The sequence below is a fragment of the Elgaria multicarinata genome, chromosome 3, assembly GCF_023053635.1.
Source record: "Elgaria multicarinata webbii isolate HBS135686 ecotype San Diego chromosome 3, rElgMul1.1.pri, whole genome shotgun sequence".
Lineage (NCBI taxonomy): Eukaryota > Metazoa > Chordata > Lepidosauria > Squamata > Anguidae > Elgaria > Elgaria multicarinata.
Window position 1 is genome coordinate 127,810,367 of NC_086173.1, and position 26,061 is coordinate 127,836,427.

Sequence of the window (26,061 nt, forward strand, 5' to 3'; positions counted from 1 at the left end):
GTGAGGCTCTCCTCACCAGGCCATTTCTTCCCACAGCTGAAACAGATCAACACCCCAATTAGCACAGCCTTGGCTACTTGGGCTAAGCTGATAACTCTACAGGTGTTGTTACAGGAGATAGGGAGCGCTTGGCACAGCCAATTACCCAGGCCTTGAGGAATGTTCCCCGAAACTCCCTCCTCCTGGGCCAGAGGCCTGAGCCAAACTGAGCAGAGTTAACTGAACAAGAGCACAGCCATTTTGGCCGTTCTTCACAGCGAACAGTTACAGAATTGCTAGCATGAAGCATATCATATCTAGTTTTGCCATAAAACAACGTGTTTAGGATTGAACTAAAAGGAGTAAAGGATTGGGTTAATATGCACTATTGATGACACTGTACTGTTATCTCTACCCAGTCTCAGACAATCTGCACACTGTGCACAAAATATGCCACAAGGATAATCAGGGATGCCCAAGGTTTAATTGTAATTTATTAATGCTGAACGGTATTGTAGACCAAATATCACATGTCACTTTATTTTTTTAAGAAATAATGAAATGGAATGAATGCAGTTTGCTAGTATTGTCTCCAAATTACATAATCTTAGAAAAGACATTAACGGCTGCTCTAAAATCTAATTAAATTTTAGAGCGCTAGTAATGCAGCCATAAGGCCTCTGTAAGCCATTATCTACATTAATAAAAATTAAAGTCAAAAATTAAAGTCAAACAATATCTGCACTATAATAATGTACCTGAATCCAAGGTCACTTTAATTCCCTGTCTATGCTATCCTTGTTTATAGTTGTCATAAATATTATTGATTATTTAATAACATTTTCAAAATGTATGTTCATTTGTTTAACTGTGTTGTTTTCCAAATACACATTATTGAGACAGAAATTATGAGTCTAATTATTTCTTTGTCTTGTTTAATAATTTGCCTTTGCAACAGTTTATTATTCAACTTGAATAACAACAAGAACATCTGCAGGGATATTTAGGGTGTCTGTATCAATGCAATTTACTAAAGCACCTTTGCTATTGACAATGTGCAGATACCTTCTAAAAAGTGAACTTAGAGTGTGGATCTAGTGTCAAAGCACCATTAGAAAAGAATCAAGTCTTTCACTTTATTATTTATATCCCACCTTTTATTAAAATAATTATCAAAACAATTGAAATCGTAAATATTAGGCCACAATTACAAGCAGGAAAAGTTACTTGTGATATTAGTCCTCATTAAGTAAGGATATTTCAGAAGAATTCTTACATTAATAGTAATAATAATAATAATAATAATAATAATAATAATATCCCACCTTTTCCCCAATACTGGGACTTAAGGCGGCTTTACAAATTAAAACATGTACAATTAAAATTAAAAAATAATTAAACATGCTACAATATTAAAACCTTTAAAATATGAATAATTTAAAATGAAATCCAATATATAAACAGTGCATAAACAGAGGTCCAGACTAGCCCCCAAAGGCCAACTGGAACAGAAAAGTTTTAGCTTGCCTCTGGAAACACACCTGGGAGGGAGCCAGTCCAGCTTCCCTGGGAAGGGAGTTCCAGAGTCCCCAGTAATCCTGAACAAATGTGAATGGACGCTTTTTCATCTTTACAGAATTTTTGGTTGTAGCCAAAAGCAGAGCCGTATAGGGGAGATTCACTTGAAAAGCAGCTGACCAACAGCAGCTTTTGCGGTATCAGGCAAGCTGTTTAGTTTACAGTTGCTACTGTAAACCACGCAGCATTTGCAACAATCCTCATTCCAATCCATATAGTAAACCGTGGGATTACAGTATCAGTTGGGGTCAGCAAACTCCAAAACAGAGACTATAAAAGGAGAAGGGGAAAAAATTCCATACCATCACTATCTTTTTTTAAAAAAGACTTATAGTAGCATGGAGAAAATAGCTCAATCCTTGTGATATTAGGCTGCTCCTAATTTTATATCTTTAATATTTAGCAATGACACAATGATATGTCAGAAGAATAAAGTGATTAGTGGTTTAAACAGCTTCCTGACTTTTGCAGAGAGCTTTTACTGGGTCGCTGTTTTGACATGTTGACACATTGTTAAAAATACAATCTGCACAAAATGATTCCCATATTGTGGGATCATTCAGAGACTATTTCAGCCTGAAAAAGTATTCCAAATCACAGAAAGTGAAAGGTTAAAGGAAAAGAGGTCTTACCTATTCCATATTTGTGATTGATGCTGCAATAAGCCTCTGTTCTATAGAGCTACAAGACTTTGTATATGGAGAGAAATTCTGAAGTGTGCTTGGAACTTATAAGTATATTGTATAACGTGCCAGCTCTTAAGAGATATTGAATAGCTACAAAGTTGAATATGCAGTACTTGGCTTTCTTACAGCAAATGCATGAGGTATTGTTTTGCAAACAGCATTGTACCTTCTGCCACTGCTCTAAACATGATCTGTATTTTTATGTAATCAGGATATGTGAGCCTAATGCTACAATATATGGGTGAGAGGATAGGGGAAAAGTTTTAAAATATAACAAAACAACTACCTGAAATATGGAATAGTCTCTCTTACGCCATTTTTCAATGTTCCTCTCAATATTCTACTTTTAAGTTACTGTGCGCTGAATCACACAAGATGGCTGACTATTTAACCCATGATGCTGGGTTTGTGCAGCCACTATTTTGAATATACAATCCCTGTTCAGGGCAATTGGGTGTTATAGAATGCCATGCAGGTTATTTGAGCGTTAAAAGAAACTCTCACATAACCCTACTACTAAGAACATAAAAAGTCCATCTAGTCCAGCATTCTGTTTACACAGTGGCCAACCAACTACCTGTGGAAAATCCACAAGCAGGACATGAGTGCAACAGCACCATCCTGCCCATGTTCCCCAGCAATTGGTGTACATAGGTATACTGCCCCTGATACTGGAGGTAGTATATATTATTATTAATATTATTATTATTTATATAGCACCATCAAAGTACATGGTGCTGTACAGAGTAAAACAGTAAATACCAAGACCCTGCCGCATAGGCTTACATTCTAATAAAATCATAATAAAACAATAAGGAGGGGAAGAGAATGCAAACAGGCACAGGGTAGGGTAAACAGGCACTGGGTAGGGTAAAACTAACAGTATAAAGTCAGAACAAAATCAAGTTTTAAAAGCTTTAGGAAAAAGAAAAGTTTTTAGCTCAGCTTTAAAAGCTGCGGTTGAACTTGTAGTTCTCAAATGTTCTGGAAGAGCGTTCCAGGCATAAGGGGCAGCAGAAGAAAATGGACGAAGCCGAGCAAGGGAAGTAGAGACCCTTGGGCAGGCGAGAAACATGGCATCAGAGGAGCGAAGAGCACGAGCGGGGCGATAGTGTGAGATGAGAGAGGAGAGATAGGAAGGAGCTAGACAGTGAAAAGCTTTGTAGGTCAACAGGAGAAGTTTATATTGGATTCTGAAGTGAATTGGAAGCCAGTGAAGAGATTTCAGAAGTGGAGTTACATGGTCAGAGCGGCGAGCCAAGAAGATGATCTTAGCAGCAGAGTGGTGAACAGAAACCAACGGACTGATGTGAGAAGAAGGAAGGCCGGTGAGAAGAAGGTTGCAGTAGTCTAACCGAGAAATAACCAATGCATGAACAAGAGTCTTGGCAGAACAGACAGACAAAAATGATCGAATCCTGGCAATATTATACAGGAAAAAACGACAGGATTTAGCTACTGCCTCAATATGAGGAATAAAGGAGAGCGAGGAGTCAAATATAAAGCCAAGACTACGAGCTTCCTTGACTGGAGTAAGTGTAACATTATTGACAGTAAGAGAGAATGAGAGATGAGGAGAAGGTTTAGGAGGAAAAACAAGCAATTCAGTCTTTGCCATATTAAGTTTCAAACGACAATGAAGCAACCAAGCTGAGATATCTGAAAGACATGCCGAGATACGATTGTGAACATCAGAAGAAAGATCCGGAGATGAAAGATATAATTGTGTATCATCGGCATACAGATGATATTGAAGGCCATGAGATTGAATAAGATTACCCAAGGGCAACATGTATAAAGAAAACAAAAACGGACCAAGCACCGAGCCTTGCGGAACCCCTACTGAAAGGGGAAAAGAAGAAGACGAGCTGCCATTAGCCAACACGCTGAAAGAGTGACCCGCTAGATAGGAGGCAAACCAGTTATAGACAGAGCCACAAAATCCAAGGTCATGAAGGGAATCTAAAAGAAGATCATGATCAACCATGTCAAAGGCTGCAGTTAGATCAAGGAGAATAAGAACGGAATAATGGCCTTTAGACTTGGCAGTAAGAACATCATTGGTAATCTTAGTAAGGGCTGTTTCAGTGGAATGCAAAGGACGGAATCCAGATTGAAAAGGATCCAGAGCAGAGTTACTAGAAAGAAAATCAAGACAACGAGAGTAGCCCACACGCTCCAGGATCTTTGAAACAAAAGGCAACAAAGAGACAGGTCAGTAGTTAGACAGAGATAGCCTATCAAGAGTAGGTTTCTTGAGAATAGGAGAGACTGTAGCATGTTTAAAAGCAGAAGGAAATGAACCAGAGGACAGAGAAAAATTAATAATATGAAGCAAGGAAGGGAGGATAGCAGGGATAAGATTAATAAAGACGCGAGAAGGAATCGGATCACGAGAACAAGTGGAAGGCTTCGAAGAGCTCAGTATTGTAGACAGTTCATCAGCTGAGACCGAAGGAAATGCAGAGAAATTTGCAGGAGGAACTGACAGATGAGGAACAGGAACTGGAAGAGGAGCAGAGCTGGCCAGATCAGAGCGAATAGTTTGGATTTTAGCATTGAAAAAAGAGGCAAAGTTATTAGCAGACAGAGAGGCGGGGAGAGATGGTGGATTAGGCTTCAGAAGAGAATTGAAGGACGCAAAGAGCCGCTGAGGATGCCTAGCATTTGACTGGATCAACGTTGAGTAATACTGCTGTTTGGCCAATGAAATGGCAGAAGAGAAAGAGGAGAGTACAAATTTGTAATGGACAAAGTCCGCCCAGTCCCTGGTCCTGCGCCAAAGGCGTTCAGCTGCCCGGGAACAAGAGCGAAGGTAGCGGAGGAAAGAGGTGAGCCACGGTTGGGGTTGAGAAGGGCGAACTATCCGAGTTGTAGATGGAGCAAGATTATCAAGAGTTGAAGATAAGGAGGAATTAAAGAAGGAGACAGCTGAGTCCAAGGAGACAGCCGAAAAGACAGAAGGAAGAGAGGAGGCTAGAGACTGAGAAAAAGCCTCATAATTGATAGATTGCAAGTCACGACAAGAGCGAGAAGCGGGACGTGAAGGAGGAGGATTATAAGTAATATTGAAAGAAACTAGGTGATGATCTGACAACGGAAAGTGAGCAGTAGAAAAGTCCAAAACAGAGCAATTCCGAGTGAGAACAAGATCCAGACACTGTGCAAGGGAATGTGTGGGTCCATCGGACCAAAGCTTAAGATCATAAGAGGAAGATAATGAGTGAAATCGTAGAGCTGCAGCATCTTGAGGGTCATCCACATGAATATTGAAATCACCCAAAATAAGAGTAGGACAGTTATCAGAAAGGAAAAAGGACAGCCACGAATCAAAATCAGAGATAAATTTTGAGAACGAGCCTGGGGGGCGATACAGAACTGCAATCCGCAGTCGCAATGGAGAGAAGAGCCTCACCACATGTGCCTCAAAGGAGGAAAAACAATGTGATGGTGGAATGGAAAGAGGCTGGAACTGGCACAGACTAGATAATAAAAGACCCACACCACCACCCCGACCCTCTGGGGAACTAGTGTGAGAGAAAGAGAGTCCTCCAAGAGAGAGGGCAGCAGAAATGGCAGTATCATGGGCAGGAAGCCAGGTTTCAGTAAGAGCAAGGAGGTGGAGAGACCTAGAGATAAACAAGTCCTGAATGACACGGGCCTTAGAAGCAACAGAGCGACAGTTCCATAAGGAACACGAGAAAGGCAGCTGAGAAGAGGGGAGACACCGAATAGGAACTAAGTTAGGAGAGATGAAATTGGAACGAGCCATAAGGAACAGATATGAGGAGAAAAGAATTGAGAGGAGAAAATGAGAAGATTGTGTCCTGAATCAGAAAGTAGCAGCGACCGGACCGCGGCTGGGGTTTTTCCTCCGGAGTAGAAGTTCCGCTTGACCGGCTTCGCGCCCACGGCTGGAAAACCTAAAAGAGGCGGAGCAGATGCTCAAATTCAAACAGACCAATCAATGTTGCTCAACAGCTTCTCTGCTGAGCTTAATTGCAGCTGCTCTTCAAACTGCAAACTGGAGGCTGGAAAACCTAAAAGAGGCGGAGCAGATGCTCAAATTCAAACAGGCCAATCAATGTTGCTCAACAGCTTCTCTGCTGGGCTTAATTGCAGCTGCTCTTCAAGCTGCAAACTGGAGGCTGAAAAACCTAAAAGAGGCGGAGCAGATGCTCAAATTCAAACAGGCCAATCAATGTTGCTCAACAGCTTCTCTGCTGAGCTTAATTGCAGCTGCTCTTCAAGCTGCAAACTGCAAACTGGAGGCTGAAAAACCTAAAAGAGGCGGAGCAGATGCTCAAATTCAAACAGACCAATCAACGTTGCTCAACAGCTTCTCTGCTGGGCTTAATTGCAGCTGTTCTTCAAGCTGCAAACTGCCAAGGGTTATGTGACAGTTGTTTCTCCCTCAAAAAGGTTCAGTTTGCATGACATGCCGCATATTCAAAACAGTGGCCACACATGCCCAGCACACAGCAGGATTCATTGTGGGTTGACCTGGCCATGTCATGTGAACCAGGGCCAGATCTACACCAAGCAAAATATAGCACTATAAAAGCAGTATGAAAATGGTATATAAGAGGCAGGAGCCACACCAAGCTGGATATAGCACCATGAAAGCTATATATGGAATGTGTCTTGGGCCCCAACAGTTGTCATTGCACTTCAATACTGTTATAAAGCAATAGCATGGCTCCTGCCTCTTATATATTGATTTCATAGTGCTATATCCTGCTTGGTGTAGATATGACCCAGGTCTTTAGTTACATACTTATTGTTCTACAAAGTAAATTATATTTTCATAGTATGCTACTAAATGATGATTACTACATAACTCACTAGTTTGTAAATGTCACATATTGGCCGCATTCACATGTCACAGTAAACTATGAGAACAACTTATTGTTAACAAGCCAGTGTGCTGGTGCATGATGCTTGATCAGTCCCACTTGGTTCCTCCTGTCAGCAGACACAGCTAAACAATACAAGAACTCTCAGTCCACAGGTTTTTTTTAGCATGATGACCAAACCAGAAACTCTGGCTTATCCCTCTCCTAACAAGCTGGAATCGTAAACCAGGGTTTGTTCTTGGCTTATGACTAGCTTGTGAGAGAGTAATTCTAAAGCAAATCTGGCTTATTGTGACATATGAACATCTTGTGTCATATCTTGAGCCTACCTGCCATAGGCCTGGCTGCTCTTATTTGAAAAGGTCTTCAAAATAGTCTTCTAATGTTACAGTGCAGCTAACAAAACAAAAAAACATCCACTACCCTCCATTTAATGGGTCTTTCAAATTGATCTATAACTTCATTAAAGAAATTGTGTCAATTAGCTAAATAAAGATTTTTCTTAAAACAAAATGTTTGCTTCATGCAGTACCTTAATATTTTTGTGTGTTTTTCTTCTCTGTCCAGGATTTAGTTTGAACTAGATCCTCACCCATACCAAAAAATGAAACTGATAATTCTTCCAGAACAGAAAATCCACACATTCCAGGAAAAATTCTCAACCAGGATACTAGATTGCCCCTCCTTGTGGATGTTTCCTAAATATTTGGGGGGGGGGCTATGTGCATTGAGCAGGGGGTTGGACTCGATGGCCTTGTAAGCCCCTTCCAACTCTGCTATTCTATGAGTCCCCTCCCTGAATTTCTCCAAATGAAACATTCCAAAAGAGAATGGACTTTTTCAGCCAATGTTGGACTAAAAAGCCATGCAAAAGAGATTGTTTAGTATAAGTGGGACTTCTCAGTGGTGGCACCCAATCTTTGGCACACTCTCCCACATGTGGTTCAAGAGACAGAAAAAGTGGCAACACACCTATTCACATGAGCTTTCCCTGACCTGCGAGAAACTCTGTTACTGCCCTGTTGTTATTGTGTTATTCTTATAGTACTGCAATGTTTAAAATGTTTTGATTATTATTTTCTTTAGGCTGTTATATTGCTACGTTGTATTTTAATGTGAATTGCTTAGGGATTTTAATATATTAAGTAGTATAAAACTATTTTAATAAATAAATAAGGAGATTGTGCATTAGGAAAGTTAAGAAAAGCAGCCTTGTTAAAACAGTTTTCTGAGCCTAGGCTTTGTTTCCTTCACTGAGGTTTGGCCTGTTCCTAATTGGTTCTGGCTCAGATTGTCTTTTTTTGTTAGTATTTTATGCTTTTTATGGTTTTAAATTTTATATATTTGTTTTTAATGTTCACTGTTTTTAACTTTTGTAAACTGCCCAGAGAGCTTCGGCTATGGCGCAGTTTATCAACGTTAATAATACTAATACTAATACTACTACTAATAATGAATTTTAGGATGTTTTTAGAATGTTTTTAGGATGTTTTAACAATGTATATTATGTTTTAATTCAGTTTTATGTATTTTATATTTGCTGTTGTTCCCTGCCTTGATCAAAATGGAGAGGCGGGTAAGAAATAAATTATTATTATTATTATTATTATTATTATTATTATTATTATTATTATTATTATTGATATTGCAGAATACTCTTATTGGTAACTGAATCTGGTGCTTTATGCTGAACCACTTCACATTTTTAAAACTGTTTATAAACATTAGGCTCAGAATGAAATGGATTGATAGGCTAAAAGTAAAATGGAAAAGGGGGAAAACCAGTACCAATAGGACTGATTCTGATTAACCACTAACAGAGATCAGATGCAAATGTTTATCAGGCCAAATGGCACCATTCCCACAGACTGCATCACCTGGTTATGAACATGGGGGTTTGTTTGAATCTACTCCCGTATTGATATCCTTCTAAACTCTTCCTGATGGCACTAAATTTTCATATGGAGGGAAGTTTATATAAAGAGGAGCATTCAAACAATCAGCCTCTACAGTTTCCTTATGGAATATCTGAAGAAAGAGCAGAAGTTGATTTGCTGCTGCTTGACATGGAAAGGGATCAACATGTCTCCACCAATTCCACCCAACCCACACACAGCCAATTTGTTCTTAAGTACAAATGTTGCTCCAACCTCACTCAGAAATAAAACCTTACTTCTTCCACATAAAATAGGCTAGCATATCTGCATTGCTAACAAAAAAGAAAAAGAAAGTTGACTAAAAATTATGGTGACAAAATATTGGCGAACATAGCAGTACCTCGCAAATGTCTACCACTAAGTTTTGTTATCTTGCTTGGATACAACTACTACACCACATCATAGTAAGAAAGGGAATGGAGTTTTAAAAAACCCCACAGAAATCAAGAGTCCTCAGCTTTTTTTGGACCCGTCGGCACATCTGAAATATGAGAAAGTGCTGTGGGCAGAACCACAAAAGGTGTTCCCATAGAGGATGTGGCTAGTCACATAATGGCTGTAGTAGGGGGCTGACTGGTCAAAAGTGAGCTAAAGAGGTTGTAGGGAGAGAGGCTAGATGCTGGGATGGAGGAAGAAATAGCAAGGAGAAGGGGTCAAGGAGAGAGAAAGAGCAAGGCTGGGGGCTGGAATGGGAGAGAAAACGCAAGGGGGAAAGGTAGGGAGAGAAACAGCAAGGCTAGAGGCTAGGAGAAAGGGGGAAACAGGTAGAGAAATAGCAAGGCTAGAGGCTAAGAGGCAGAGAAACAGTGAGCTAAAGAGATGGGGGATAGAAATAGTGAGGTTAGAAAGGAGAGAAAGAAGACTGACCTGACCTAATATTTTCCAAGGTTTTTATTTGTAAAATGTTTTGGAAGAAGGCAGGTAGTGGAGAGCTTTGTGGGTGCCCATGCCACATTGGGGACTCCTTCTATACTCAGAAGACTTGTCCCAAACGTAAGGTGGAAGAAAAATTAATTGACAAGTCAAGCAGGCAGTTTATGAAAAGCCAAACAGTATTGAAGTGAAAATTCATCTTGGAACCCACAATGGACTTAATAGTGCTTTGGGGACTCTACAGCTACCACTCTCAAGCCATAACTATAATTCAGTCACTTTGTTTACTTTTACTTAATCGTTTCCCACTTTTCCCGTTCTAATCTGGCTGTTACTTTTGTCTAGAACACAAAAAAAACCAGTGAAATCAATGGGGAGAAAATGATTAATCACTTCACTTGCTGACGTAGTAAAGTCTTTAAAAGATCAGCTTTGCATGGAGAAAAATGTTACTTTAATGCTTTAGTTTTGTCTTCTAAATGCATCCATGAAATGTTCTTTTAGTTATTTTAGTTGAAATAAAGTTTAAAAATACAGGCAACAAAAAAGAATACACATAATGATTATACAGATTACTGAAGAAATAAAGAAATCCTCTGAGTAAAATCCTTAGTATATATCATGGATATAGTTGTGAGACAATTAGTAATGCAGCCAGATGCAGCGCAAGATAGGATATATACATTATCTAGCATATAATGAAAGATAGGATATTTAAGTTATATAGCATATATAAGGTGTGCATATGTGTGCGTGTTTATGTGTATGTAGACAGAAAACTATAGGCATCTCATCTTGACTGGAATTTTATCTGAGGGTTATCAGAAGGCCTCCACATAAGAAATAAACTGAAACCATGCTGCCATAGTGTCTTTTTTTAAAATTATGACGATGCATAGGAGTTACCACTGGTCTAATGTGGCAGCATTCTTGGCAATAATCAGCAACCAATTCCTGCACTGTAGAACATTCCTCTGAAAGATGAAATTATGAACTGAATTCTGAAGGAATCTCAGAACTGGGACAGCTGTCCCCTTGACCACATCAGAAGAAAGCTTCATGAACTAATGAGCTTTGTATTGTGTTACATTTTCTACAAAGAAATACGAGTATTTTTAGTTTCCAAGAATCTCACATAATCCATGAAAGTGCTTAATAGTATCTATTGTTGCTTGATATACTTTTCCTTTCCTGAATTCCTTGAGGGAAACATTTTGGGAATAAATATCAAGGAATTATACATCAGATTTCCTTTCAAAAGCATCTGCTCATAACATGATGAAACACAGATGAGCAAACATGCACATCCCAAACTATTCTGATGGCCAGAGACCCATAAACTGAATTTGCTATCACACATCTATGATGGGGAAAGCATATTGTTTTAATATTAGGTGTTCAACATTTTGGATGCATCTCATATCTGATCATTTTAGTTATTGAAAAAGGCTCTTCCAACCAGTGCCTTTTCTCTGACAGCTACATATTTAAATAAAAGGTTATGTGTGTGTGTATTTTAATAAAAGGTTTCTTTTACCTTAGGAAAGGTTATGCTGTGTTATGATGAATGCATAAAAGGTCTCAGAGCATCTTCTGTTTAGCCCGCAGAGGAGCTGTGAGCCTCAGGCAGAAGAAATTGCAGATTAGTATCCGATTAGAATCAAAATATTTTAAAAATATTTTTTTTCATCCTTTATTGCTTTTCCACTTGGCTTGACAGTTTCATCTCCCCATTGCCATCGGCTATTTTCATCAGTAAGAGACTCTTTTCCCTCTCCTGTCCAATGATACAGGGACATCTGAATGATAGAAGAGAGTATAAACCTTAATTTCTTATAATAAGAAGGCTTACTGTAATAAGCGAGTGCTATGTGTTGAACATTCTGTATGTCACTTGGCTCACATTTACCCATGTTTTAATACTCTATTCTACTCCATGTCTGAAAAGCAGAGAAGCAGAATACTAAATAATGCAGCCACTGCCAATCCAAAACCAATGGGGCACACGCACTCACACACACTCAGCACAAGCAGAACAGAAGAGCATCCTTCTACCACTTATACTGACCAATTAATGTTTTGTCTCCTGTCAAGGTTTCTGAGGGCCTTTCCAGATGATTAGTTATTAGCAGAATACATGCATAATTATGCTTCTTTGTGAGGCTATCATTCAAACCACAATATTTTGCAGCCAAAAATGCAGTTCTACCACATAGCACATATATTGCAATTGTGATTCTTTTGTGGAATCTAGTTATGGGAACATCACAGACAACCTTTTTGTTTGTTTTTAAAAAAGTTTTCCTAATGCACACATGTGTATAATATTATGGGTAGATAAAGCAGCAGATCCAAATTCTCAGAATTCCATTATGTTTCTAAAGGTATCTTAAATTATAATTGCCCGATTTTAATTATGCTGATGTAGCTGACATGCGTGAATCAGCTGTCATACTATTGGAATGGTAAGTAAACTAAGAAGCAACTCACACAGAAAGCAAAATTTCTGGTTCTGAGATCTCTTCCTTTGTTTGCTACACACAAAAATAATTTCCCAATATAGAAGATTAGCGTTTATTTAAAGGTACTGTTGCAAAATAATTCAGTTCTAATTTGAGTAATCGTTCAGCTTTATTTGTTTTAATTAAACTTTATTTATATTAATCAAAACCACTATGGGACTGCTAAAACTCACTAGAGACGAAAGGATGGTCCTGAGTCAACACAAATAATAATCCTGCATTATTGTTTTCATTCATCAGAAAGCTTGCACAACTTGCTTCCAACCCTAAAATCATAATGTGGGAAGTATTTACAACTTGCTTACCTAAAGAAGTGGGTGGGGGCTTAACATCCCTCACCAGCATGCCCTTTTGCTTTTAAAATTTTAAAATTTTAAAAGTGAGGGAGACTGGAGCAGGCAGGCATCATTGGGGCCTGCTTCAGTTGGACACCCCCCCCCCAGGGCTAAATGACATCTTCATCCTGTGGGGAAGAAGATGTGAGGGAGACTGGAGCAGGCAGGCACCATTGGAGCCTGCTTCAGTTGGACCCCCCCCCCAGGGCTAACTGACATCTTCACCCTGTGGGGAAGAAGGAGCTGTTGGTTTGCCCCTCCACTGGGAGATGAGAGGATGGAGCAGGGCCTTCCCACCAGCCTAAACAGTCTCCTTAATTTCTTTTTATTTTCTCCCTCTTCCCTTCCCATCCACTTTTCCTTGTGTGTCACGTCTTTTTTTAGAATGTAAGCCTGAGGGTAGGGACTGTCTTTTAATTGATACATTGTAAGCTGCTCCGAGAGCCTTTTGGCTGAGGTGCGGGATAAAAATACTCTAAATAAATAATAATAATAAATAAATAAATAAAATTGGATCCTCTTTTATCTGTTTTGCATTTCTCACATGCTTTTTCCGCTGTTGATATTTTAAACACAGTAGTGACTTACAAAAGCAATCCAATGGCTTATGGCGATAAAAATGGGAAGCAAACCTTCTGTTCAAAAATTTGTCAATGTCCGGTCAAAAGCGAATTCCCAAACTTCACAGAGGCAGGTTTGTTTATGATGTGAGATTACTTCTGCTGTGACACAAGCTATGAAGAAACCACTGACTTGTTATGGGCAGAGCAGGGGCATGAGCAGCTGATAATTCAGCAAATATCCTATGATTTTCTGTTTTTAAAACAAAAACAAAAAATCAGATGTAAGCTTAAGTGGACCTGTGTCCTGAAAAGGTAGAAGAGGTCTGTGAGAAAACAACTACCCAGCAGCTCAATTGCACAATTAATGCAGTAACACTTTTGTGCTATACAAAAAGGTAGAGCAAAGAGTGGACCTGTTCAGAAGACACCTTAAGCCACAGGCTCTAACCCTGGTGAATAAGGCGTTTTGCCATGGTTTAAGGTGTCTTTGAAAAACAGCCTGGCTTTCTGGCTTAACCACCGTGGTTAAAGCCATGGTTTAAGGTGACTTCTGAATGGGGCTATACTATTGATTCATAGGAGTAGAGGAAGGGGATGCAATCTGGAACATCCTTGAGTCAGGAAATTAAGCCACCTCGCACCCAAGGCCCATGGGATAAAAGGATTTGCAGGTCATCCCCATTTGCAGATCCTTCCTCTCCCTTCACTTTCTATCTCAGAAAGGAAAAAACATTATCCAACAAAGGCTGATTAAGGAACTAAAAATGGTGAGTGGAGCTGCAGCAAGGAGCAGAGAAAAATATGGATGGGCTTCTCCTACGGGGGAGAAATATTGTGTCCTTAGCCTGCTAGGCCGTGTTCTAGTGCAAATTCAGTGCAGAGCTGCTCAATTAATGTTCATAAAAACTAGGAGTGAATTGGGGGGGGTTTGGGGGTGGGGAGTCTGTGCTCTCCAGTTATTTGTAATACACCTGCCAGGGAATTGGGAAATTAAATCTTTAATTTCCAGAAAGAAACATGCAGTAATTTATGGTTATGTGAAGTCAGTATGTATGAGAAATTCAGTTCAGTTCAGGATTTACCCAGTTCGCACCTTCTGGAGCAACATGGACTCAGATACAATCTGTGATCAAAGTTCATACATTTCCGAGCTTTTAAAACATGATTTGTAGCTAAAAAGGCGGGGGGAAATGTTCTACAGCATGCACACATTTGAAAAATTTACACAGATAGACTTTAATCAAGAATTTTAAAAATGCACACAATTGATGTGTACTTTTGGGAAAATATGCATAATTTTCATGCGAAAAGAAAAAAACTCACAATTTGATACAATCAGTTCAGAACGACCTTAGAGATAGAATTCAATGAACTTTAAGCAGGAGTTTTGCTGATTTGCATGGGAATGGCAAACAATGCCATACGTTAGCAAACAATGGCAAACAATGCCATACATTAGCCTTTTTCCTCAATTCTCTTCCTTTGGTAGAAAGGAAAAGGTACTCTATATATGCTCAGAAGCACTTTTATTACATTTCCACTCGCTAATAGAAATTATTTCTGGCTGCCATGCTTTGTCAAAATTTGTGGACCCCTAATAAAACACATCTCTTACCAAGATGCAAAGAAACCACTAAAGGGGGCCCTTATAGATGCAAATTGTTGGTTGGAGATGCTGCGTACACACTCAGGGATAGACAAACAGAATACAAAAGATTTTGAATTACATATAGCACCCACATCCAAGGTGTCCTTAATTCTGAAGATGAATTGCAATATGCAATAAATGGGAGTAATGTACTATCAGCCAGAAATAAAGAAAACCAAATAACTATAAAAATTAAACCAAATTGTTTGTGGGGTTTTTTAGTTGCAGTCGTATTGTCAATATGCCTTTGGCCTTTATTTATTTAAATATCACAAATATAAAGGGCAAATATATTTTGGCACCTGAATCAAGTTGCAGAGAAGACAGGGTTGGCAATTAAATGCGCTGACAGAAGAAAAACAAAAATACTAAAAAAAAAATTTATATGAAGAATATTATATAGGCATTCAAATTTACAGTATCTTAAAAGTCTATCGACCATGGCAGCTTCCTGTCTGCACAGCATCTGACTTGCTGACTGCCTCCTTTTAAAATATGGATGAAAAGTCAAAACATATATTCTATTTTGGTCTGCTCTGAGCAACTTTGTGAACATGGTCTGACCTCCTTTGCTTTTTTGTGACGATTTCACACACACACACACACACACACACACACACACACACACATTTTTTCCTGGTTTGTGGTAGAATCTCTGCGCAATGATAATGGTTTTCATCACGTCTCCCAACTATGACTTACGAGACAAATTTTTATAATGATTTTTCTAAAAAAAAAAAAATTAAGCTTAAGTCCACTGATTACACTGGGCTGAAGCATGCCAAACTCTGTGTTGGATTTAGGTCCTCGTCTTTCCACATTGCTGTGTTAAGCACTCAACTACATGTAATAAATAAATAAATAAATAAATAAGCCACGTGACTGGTGTCAATTGATCCTTTGAGGCTGGGCAATGATTGGATGGAAGGTACATAGTTTTGGCTGTGGGAAGGCATCAAATGGGAAGGGAAGATAACACATGGAAGTAGCTTCTACACTGCTAGCATTAAATGGAGCCATGGAGGCAATCCTACTAAGTAAACGGGAGGTAGGGTGATCAGGAGTTAAAATGACTGTGGAAAAATCAGGAGATTTTCCCCTTCCCCATATTGGCCAAATAATACAATCAAAGATATGTATCACTGACAAGGATGGGCAGAAATGAGCCACTAGCCAGGGAAAATCTAATTTACTTAGAAATGTAAGCCACAATGAATCTTACTTTTGACTGCTCTCACATTCCATTGAAAACAACATTGAGCAGCAGATTTGGGGGGTTCCATTGGGCAGAATCGGATAGAGAATTTCATTTTGAGTTACTGGAATCTGGTGTGTGTTTAAGAGGTATGTGCTTGAGGGCCCCCCCCTTTGAGTACCAGTAATATTCTGGACCAATATATACATTTTTCCAATATTTTAAACCTTGCTAATCTAGGTACCAGCTCTCACTAATGTTGCAAGTGGCTTATGCTAGTATAAGTAAACCTTTGCCTGTGGTATGCCTTCCCTGCAGCTCCCTGCAGATTAATCTGACCCCTATGAAGCAGCATGGTTCTGAATACACTTCCCATGAACAGGACCATCTAAGACCTTTGAAAATGGTGTAGAGCAAATTGTTCTCCACAACTGGTAATTCAATGTCAGGTGTTGATACCCAGAAGGGCACGGTATTTATATCATTTATAAATATCCCTCCTGTGGAACTCCCTGCCTCTGGAGGTCAGGCAGGTGCCAACCTTGTACTCCTTTCGGCACCTCCTGAAAACATCTTTATTCCAAGAAGCCTTTCTCTAACAGGCAGCCTTGCATTACTGTTATTGCTTCTTTTAAATTTTGTTTTAACTGTTTTTATTCTGTTTTTATTTTCATTTTACCTTGTACACCGCTCCAAAATTTTTCAATGGGGAGCGGTATATAAATATTCTAAATAAATCATTTATATCATTAAGACTTCAGGGCGGTGTACAGATACAAGCATACAGTATAAAGCAGTAAATATACATAGCTAAAAGGAAATTAAACCATAAACCAAGTTAAAACAATATATAATTTAAAAGCAGTAAAACAATTAAAACAGTTAAAACATTTCATTATGACCTAAAATGCTGCAGGAGAGCTGGAATCTTCTGGTGTGTGGCTGCCGTGTTCTGGAACTCCAATCATAAATTCCTATTGGGGCAAAATCCAACTCAAAAATTATGTAGACATCACATTTTTTTCTTTTTTAGCAAGGTTTCCCCTGATCTTTAATATCTTACCCTAACTCAATACTTAGCAGTTGGCGCAACAACATCTAAGGATGGAGCAGTTGAAATTGCTTCACCTGCAGGGACACAAATGTCTGATACTATCTAGCCCTTGTTGCTAAGTAGCTCACATCCAGGTTTAGGTTATTTCTTCTGTGAATCCCAGGGAATCTTTAAAGAGCAGCAATTGGAAGAGGACTGGGGAATAGGCATTTGATATCTTTGTCTCACCAAGTGACTTCATCTACCACCATGGACTTAAAAGTCTCACAAAACACTTTACTACTGTGTACTTCCCCCTTCTTGTCAGCTCTGTTGTCAAGTTATAAATATTTTCAGTAAGTACACAAACAAATATAGATCAAGGTTTATTTTCAAAGTCCCTTGCTGTACTATTTAATGGAATGAATAATAGAATGAGGCAGCAAGTCATTCCCTCTATCTTTCATATGTGCACATATGCAAAAACCTAAAATGATTCAATATAAATGTATATAAAAGAATATTTACCAAGCAATCCCATCCCCACCACTCCTAATGCACACAACGAAGGATCATTTTAGCAAATGTATATTGCTATATATGCTCCAGTAAGAAATTGATTTACGTTCTAGAATGAATATTACACCCAGCTATACTTAGGACCAGAACAGACATTATTTTAAATCTGCATCTAGCAGCTACGCCCACCCAACCATTTTTATTCTAGAATAGGTGCAGTAAACCCAATCTGGATTTTAAAAGCCCTCCAACTCCTACGCCATGCTCCCAATCTGGATCAGAGGACCTGTACATATTCTAGAGTAAAAAGGGGAAAAGATCTAGCTCCTATATACAGATTTAAATAATGACTGTTTGGGCTCTTTGACTGAGAACTGGTGTATCACCATGGCTGATATCACAAGCCTATGAATATTTACTCAGACATAAGACAGAATTTAATTATGCACACTCCCAATGATGTATGCACAGAACTCTCCATCTTTTGAGTGTCATCTGACAGAAATTGAATTGGTAGGTTTGTAATATGTAGCTAGTAGGCTTTTAATGTGTAGTTTGTTGTTGCTACCTGTTTTCGACATTTTAAAAAAAATAATTTTGGGTGATTTCCCCATCCACAAGGAGCCCCAGCATCCTGTCCCATATTGCTCTGGTGGATCCGCTGACCTTCTAAAAAGGCTTTTTGGGTGGCACAGGTGACTGCAAGAAAGTGGTGAGGAGACTTTCCTTCTGTAAATTTCCTTAGGGCATAATCCTACCCTGACAGTCTGCAGCCTCCAAATTCAGAGGCTGCCAAGTATCCAATGCAGAGTGGGAGGAAAGTGGAGGCGATCATCACCTCCGCATTCCAGCTGCCCTACAATTTCTATGATTTTGCCTTTCTAGCAGCGGGACATTGGCTGCAGCAGCCATAGGATATGACTTCCGGCCATCACCTCAGTCTCCTCCCCTTTCCACCCCCAGGAACATCCCCTTTTCCAGACTCCATATTTTAAGTGCATAGTGTAACCAACATGGTTCTCTCTAAGGATGTCAGAGAAACCCACAACGGAACCAAATGAGTTTAGTTTTTTATAAATCCAACCAGCAGATTCAGCAGCAGATCAGCTTTTCCCCGGAGTCCATGGACTTGTGGATCATTTGCGTAACCTTCGGAAATTTTGCACAAACTTGTCATACAAAAATATGCCAAAAACAAACACACACAAAAAAAACCCCACCTGGCCAAAATTGCACATTTTCACCAAAGGCTAAAGTGGGAAAATACACTTTTGGGGGGAATTTGCCCATTTTGGTGTATTTGCTCAAAATCAGACACTCAAAAAAAATCTGATTCAAGTGATGGAGGATAACAGAACGAAAGGCATCTTGGCAGCCCATGAAACACAGATGGAACGGAGTTTATGCAATCTGTACATCCCTACTCTATGCTGGTTACAAGGGGCTGGGGGCACAGAGCCAGGAACTGAACTATCCTGTGTACCCCCATTGCTGCCTACTCTCTAAGTTAACTTATCCTAGGTTCAAACCACTAGAAACAAAAATCAAACCAATCCAAATACTTTGGAAGAAACAGATGCAAATTTCTATTTGGTTAAATGTATCATTATGAATATTTTTAAAAGTGTGATTATCCTCTGACAAAGTCAGATTTTAGAGGTTGCATAATATTAAGAACTAGACTGAACTGAAACAGATTATGCTTATCCTGAACTCTGCCCTCAACTAAAACAATTCCCCCCGCTTCAATTGTCGCTTCCCAACAGAAGTCATGCAAAGAAATGAAAATGTTCACAGCACAGCTACACCTCTACAACTCCATTCAAACTGAAGAAAATGCTCCCTGTTACTAGGCACTCAAGATTGCTTACAATCAAAAATAAAACATGATAAAAAATAATATCACAAATATATTAAAATACAATAAAGAACAATGACAGAGTAGAAACAGCATCCAACCCAATAGACCTGCTTACACCCCAAAGGCTTGCTTGAATAAAGAAAAGTATTTGCCTGCTGGCAGAAGGACAACACAGAGGGAATGGACGTAGCCTCCCTAAGCAGGGAGTTCCATAGCCAGGGAGCATCCACTGAGAAGGCCCTCTTCCACATCCCCACCAAAAATGCCTCTGAAGCAGTGGTCTTGAAAGATGAGCCCTACTTTCATGTAGCCAAATCTGACTGGCAAAAAGACACACAATTGAAAAATATCACCAAGGCAAAAGCAGAAGCAACTGCCGTAAAGTGGTAGTGGGATATGCAAACATTACACACTGAAACACTGACCTCTGAAAAAAAAATTGCAGGTGAATATTGAGCACTGTTTTATTAAAAATAATTTTTGTTATATAATTATAAAGGCGTTCAAGTATGATGTGAATAAATTATTTTCTCATCAACACTTTTCTGAGGTGGGTTAAATTATGGGAATAGGGCAGGAGGGGATCAGCCTTGAATAATTTCTAAAAAGAAACATGCCAAGATTCATCAGATAAATTATCTGCAATGAATAATTTGACCAGCTCAATTAGGCTAAAATGTCAGCATTAGCGAATGACAGAAAGAGGCTAGCTAATCAGGTAACATCATCTGACCATTTTCTCAGACAAATCTTAATGATAGAACAGCCTTCAGTGAAATTATGTAAGATTTTTTGCTTCTTAACAATCCACAATAATCTCTCAGATAAAGGTTTATGTTATTCAACATGCAAATCCCAAAGTAATCCTTCTAGAAACACACTAGGTTTCTTATGGAATGAATACTCAAAATGAGTATTTAGGTGTACCAGCAAAGAGAGACTAGAACATGATAAACTAAACCATGTGTCATCAGTTCAACATAAAACATAGCCTTAATGCAGCCATATAGTTGATTGTTGTTTTTTAAAAGGTGTTCCATCAAGTCCAACACCTTCAACTCTTTCTGGCAGTAGGGTTTCAAGCAAAGGCTTTCCCAGCCCTGCTGCCCTAGATTTTTAAGGGGACTTATATGGTGAATTGACCTTGAGACCTTGCAAGTGAACATCAGTGTTCTATTAGTAATCTATGGCCTCTCCCAGAGTTATGAGAACTATGTTCCATGAAGCAAGCTTAGCATAAACGTTTAGGAACACTTTGGCAAAGTGCAAGGATAAAAATCATTTTTGTTGTATTAAAATGTAGTTAAATGACATGAAGATCTACCAATAAATACCAGATATTGCATAGTAGATTTTCTAATTACCTGCATGTTACCTGTTCATGCCCATATTTTACTTGTTTTCCCCCTTTTCTTTTAATGAAAATAAAAGTACTTAACATGTAGTAGTAGTTTACAAATAGGATACTAAGATATGTTCACATCCTGATACTGGAGAAACATAAGACTCTTGTGGCCCAATGGCTAGCAGAGAACGCTTGATATTTTTAATCATTAATTCTAACCCTGGCCTAGCCCGACATTTTTGGAGAAGCCTCTTGTTCCACTCAAGTAGACAAAACTGTTGATGATAAACGTAGCCAGAAATTACTTGGCAACTATGATTATTAGGATTAAGGCATTTATAGAGCTTCTTTAAACAAGTGCTTTATAGTACGCCACTCATGGATGTTCGCGGATCATTCTGACAATGATGTCAGCCTCGTGTGCATCTCCACTCTATTTCCCCGTTCTAATGCTAAAAATAAAACCCAACTCTTCTGGGCTAAATTGATATTTTTCGGATTTTCCTGCTGTGTGCAGGCAAAGTTGTGCTACAAAATAGCCACTAGAGGGCGGTGTTCCAGTCAGCTGCATTCAATGTGGTCGCTGTTCTCTTCCTCATTTAATTACAGCTCGTCGCAGAAGCAGAAGAGATGCATGAAGCAGAGCCACGTAATGGAACACAATTTTCCCCCTTCTGAAGGAGCTCATAGTAATAGATTATTTTGCAGATGATTTTGTAGAAATATTCCTCACCCACCCCATATCAAAAAACTGGCTATTATATATATATAAAAAAATGGCAGGCTTTGTTATTCAGCCGTGACTCACCTCTTTTGGAACCACTTCTTAAACTGTCCATGAGATGGCTCTTATACTTGTATCTACGAAGATAGGCCCCAAACGTGTGATGTGCACCTACATAAAAGAGAGTTCACATTTAGAGGAGTAAAATTGTATATGCGGGAACACAGTGCTGGGAGACAGAATGAGGGCCAACATTTAATTCTTGAGTTAAAAGGTCTATTAAAGCTTAACGACATGAGAAGTAGAGGCAACAAATCTAAAAATGCAAGTAAATACATAGTGGGCCCATTCAGAAGACGTCTTAAACCATGGCTTTAACCACAGTGAATAAGGCTTTTTGCTTTATTCTCTGGCCCCATTCAGACAACACGCTAAACCATGCTGCTTAACCACAAAATGGTTAACGGAATGCATTAATGGAATGGTTAAAGCCGTGGTTTAAGGTGTCTTCTGAACGGGTCCGTAAAGTTTTTAGGCCTAGTTTGGTATCACGCAAATGTTCAGAACTGAACAGGATTTGAAATCCCGTTTATCTCCTAGACTGCTCATTTGATTTGACTCAAGCTTTACAACAAATACCTTTTTACTTTGGCACAAGGTTAAGTTCACCCATACTCTATTTTACTTCTGATGAAATTAGGATTCAAAACAACATGGATGTAGCAGAAGACCACTAGGAAAGATGAAAGCTTTTCTGAACTTACTATCAACTACCATCAGTGCCACAACCTATGAAGTATCTATGCACATACACATCTGACCCTGTGCACATACAAACTCCAGTACAGGATGGAATATGTTTTAAATTAGTATATATTTTAATGGATGCTAATGGATGAGTAGTGCACAGACATTTATGCAGCTTCCTTTTAATGGGAAAAGGCTTGTCTAGTTTCAACAGAGACAAGCCCTTTGCACAACTTCAGCTTGGCATAGGGAAATATTGTGGGAATCTGCTGATCATACAAATCTGTTCCTCAAACTCATCTGTTCTATGCCAGATCACACCTTCTTCTTTTTTAAGAGAATTGCTAGAAAAATTGGGGATATTATCTGATCCTGTGTCACTACAGGAAATGTTACAGAGTTCATCACTGAAGTGAACTAATTTCACTCTCATTTGATAAAATTTCTTGTTCAATAAATGCTGTTCCAGTTGTTCCTGATCAAAGCTCTGCTGCTCAGCAATGGAGAGTAATTTAACTACAATCATTATTCAAAAACAATATTATACCATGAATTTTTAATGCAAGTATCTGTACATATGCTGAACAAAAAAAAAAAGGCTAGTCAGAACAGCAGATCTCCCAGTTTGGGGAAAAGTTTCCCCTCCTTTGATTTTACCTATCTTTCCCCTACAGGAAAGCATTGAAGTAGCAACTTTAGACTTTAAGTGGCTGGTATTGAAGTTGTGCTCCTCGTAAGCCCATCTAAGAGAAATTTGTTGCTACTAAGGACTTCAGTTTTTGAAAGCCAAGCAACATATCTACCCATATGGTATCTATCAAAATATTTGTACTTGTCGGTAAACTGCTGGCTCAACATTTAAGCTACCACTTGTTGGGTAACAAATCTCCACTATGGAGTGACACCATAGGATTATAACCATATTTATATACTACTAGATAAATCACAGGATAAAGTTTTGAGGGTTATTTCACGAGGAACTGGAAAGTTCTGTGCCAACCAATTTCTCAAACTGCAATAGCTTTCGTAAGAGTGGATCATGTTTTATTGGGATTAATATTGACATAATATGTATTGAAATGGATAACTGCCTTCCCAGGTACATCCTGGGGCTTTTTCAAATATTATTCAGAATGAAGGGTTCTCACAGAGTTTTGAAAAAGCACTTCTTTTTGCTTAATTCAAATATATGTATGGATGAACACGATCAATGTTCATTAAATGTCCCAAAGTGACAGGTACACACAACAGCACTGGGTGTTTGTGCATTTAAGCTTTCACATTTATAATAAATAAATGGAGCATGTAGTTCCAAATGCAGGCTGGCACCATCTATATATTTGACACCTGATTGCTCTTATGAAGGAATCTGCTGTGTGAGTTTGTGTGTGGTTCAAACTTCCAAAGCTTACATTACTAAAAAAAAACCTAAAAAAAACCCAACAACACCTTCATGAACCTTTAAAATACATTCAGAAAGAAAGAACATAACGAAAAGAAATAGTTGACTTTAACTTGATTTGTTAAATACTATACACATAAGAGCATGAGAACCCACTTGATCTATAATTTAGGATGGCAAGTAAAGGATGTAATAATATTAACTGCTCATTTCTAAAAAAACATGTAATTGGGGACTTAATTCTGTCAGCTTTCTTTTTTTAAAAAAACCCACCTACCAGGGAGGGTAGAATTTCAAGAAAAAAGCAGGTGGGGGGAAGGGTCTGGAGCACCATGGTCACAGTCCAAATCAAGGCTGCACACACTTACAGGAGAGCAGCAAAACCTAGCATACATAGCTATACTATGCATGCTTATCCGAACATTCCATTACAATAAATTGTTATCCAATATGTCTGTATCAGGGCCAAAGCAAGCTCTACTTTAAGACTTAGCTAGAATCTACCGCTTTTGTTCATAGCACAGGGGCCCGATCCAGATAAGGACCCTTGCAGGAGGGGGGTAGGAGAGCTTTAATCCCCCCACCTGCTGTGCTCTCAATCCAGATTTCCACTACTCACTGCACTTCCAATTTATGGTGCGAAGTAGTGTCGCGTTTGTTCCAATGGATCACTATTTTGCACTATAAATAACAGAATTTTGATGTATTAGAATAGGTAACACATGAGAAGGCAACCAAGCCTAGGTGGGGGAAGTGGGCTATTAACTGCTGAAGACCTATTTGCATCTTGATTATCTCCCTGGCATTTACAAATTTAAGTGTCACATTGGCAAACAATCACCATTACACAGCCATAACCCAGAACGTTGTCCTTATAGATTATTAGCTATATATGTCTCACTAACCCATATGCAACCTGAGCACCATGTATTCTAGCTTGGCAAGTACCTGACTACACACTATCATCAAACAGACTCAGCTCTGTGTGTGTGTCACATGGGGTGCCCCTTCCATCAGGGGAGATATGTCACTTTCCCTCTTTTCCACCAGAAGAACAGCATGACAAAACAAACACAGAAACATTATTATTCCTTGTTACAGCACAGGATCATTCAAGTTGCTGGAGCAGAACCCCTTCTTAGGATCGAAACTAAATAGCTGCAAGATGACATGGAACAGACCCAGAGCAATACTAGTAAGTAGTAGGTGCAGAACCAGGATGAAGCCTTATGCAGCGAGGTAAGTAGCTACAAGTCCAGGATGAATGCTTATGGAGTAATATGGCTAAATATATGTTGACTGAGGCCATAGCTAGACCAGGCCTTTGTCCCAGGATCATCCCTGTGCATCCAAATGACACACGGGAACCCAGGAGCAGGCAAGGACGACCCCTCCATTTGCCTGGGATAGTCCTTAGGTCTAGCTAAGGCCTCAGAAGGAATGCCCACAGACTGGGTAAGTAGCTGCAGAACTAGGGTGGATGCCAACACTGAAACACAGATAAATAGCTGCAGAATCAGAATGAATGGCTATGTAGTAGTGCAAGCTATACATAAGTAGTTGTGGGGTGAGGATGATCTGGTACTGAGTTTGCTGTAGAGGTGGGGAACTCTTTTCTTGTCCCATTGGTCTTGAACTTTCCTGTCTGCTGCTGTGTATTGAAGGCCTCTTTTAAAGTCATGCCCCTGATTCAATTCCTTGACCTATAAATAAGCTCACTGGTCCCTTTCCCTTCTTGCTACCCCTTTTTGTACTTTCTGGTCTTTGTCCTTGTCTGATGTTCTTTCCAGCCACACCTCCTGAGCCTCTTTGCTCCAGCTTTATCTGTCTTCTCCACTTGTGCTCCAGCATTCACTTTTACCCTATACTTTTGCCCAGTCTCCTCCTTTTCCCTCAGAGTCTTTAAGCCATTTAAAGAGCCCTGATTTTCTTTCCTTTGATTTACCCACCCCTACTGTTGCTGGGCAACCAAGGAAACCTGACAGATTGTATGGCAACCCCCAATGGGTCCTTACAGCGTGATACTCCACCAGTCAGATGGAAAGCTCCTCTTTCTCTCCTATCTAGACTGAGGGTCAAACTACTTGTTGCCTTTATGGAAGGTACCTCAATTTGAAAAGTGAAGGATGTCTGATCCAGAGGAAAAGAAGATCTGACAACAGGGCATGGCAGTCAGAGGAGAAATCTTCCTTTTGCTTTTCCACTCTGATCTTAACTCATGAGTTGTTGATTATGGCCTGGATGACTTTGTGCAGACA

General features: G+C 39.2%; 1 protein-coding gene across 4 annotated transcripts in view; it reads right to left on the reverse strand.

Moving 5' to 3' along the window:
* LOC134395511 (contactin-4-like) overlaps positions 1 to 26,061 on the reverse strand; it is a 637,778-nt gene that overhangs the window by 415,221 nt on the left and 196,496 nt on the right. For 3 of the 4 annotated variants that reach the window (XM_063121677.1, XM_063121676.1, XM_063121674.1), the window contains exon 3: positions 21,739 to 21,825. The exons of the other annotated variant lie outside the window; for it this stretch is intronic. The gene's annotated coding sequence lies outside the window, so the exon portion shown is untranslated. The remainder of the gene's footprint in view (positions 1 to 21,738; positions 21,826 to 26,061) is intronic. 4 annotated transcript variants of the gene reach the window in all.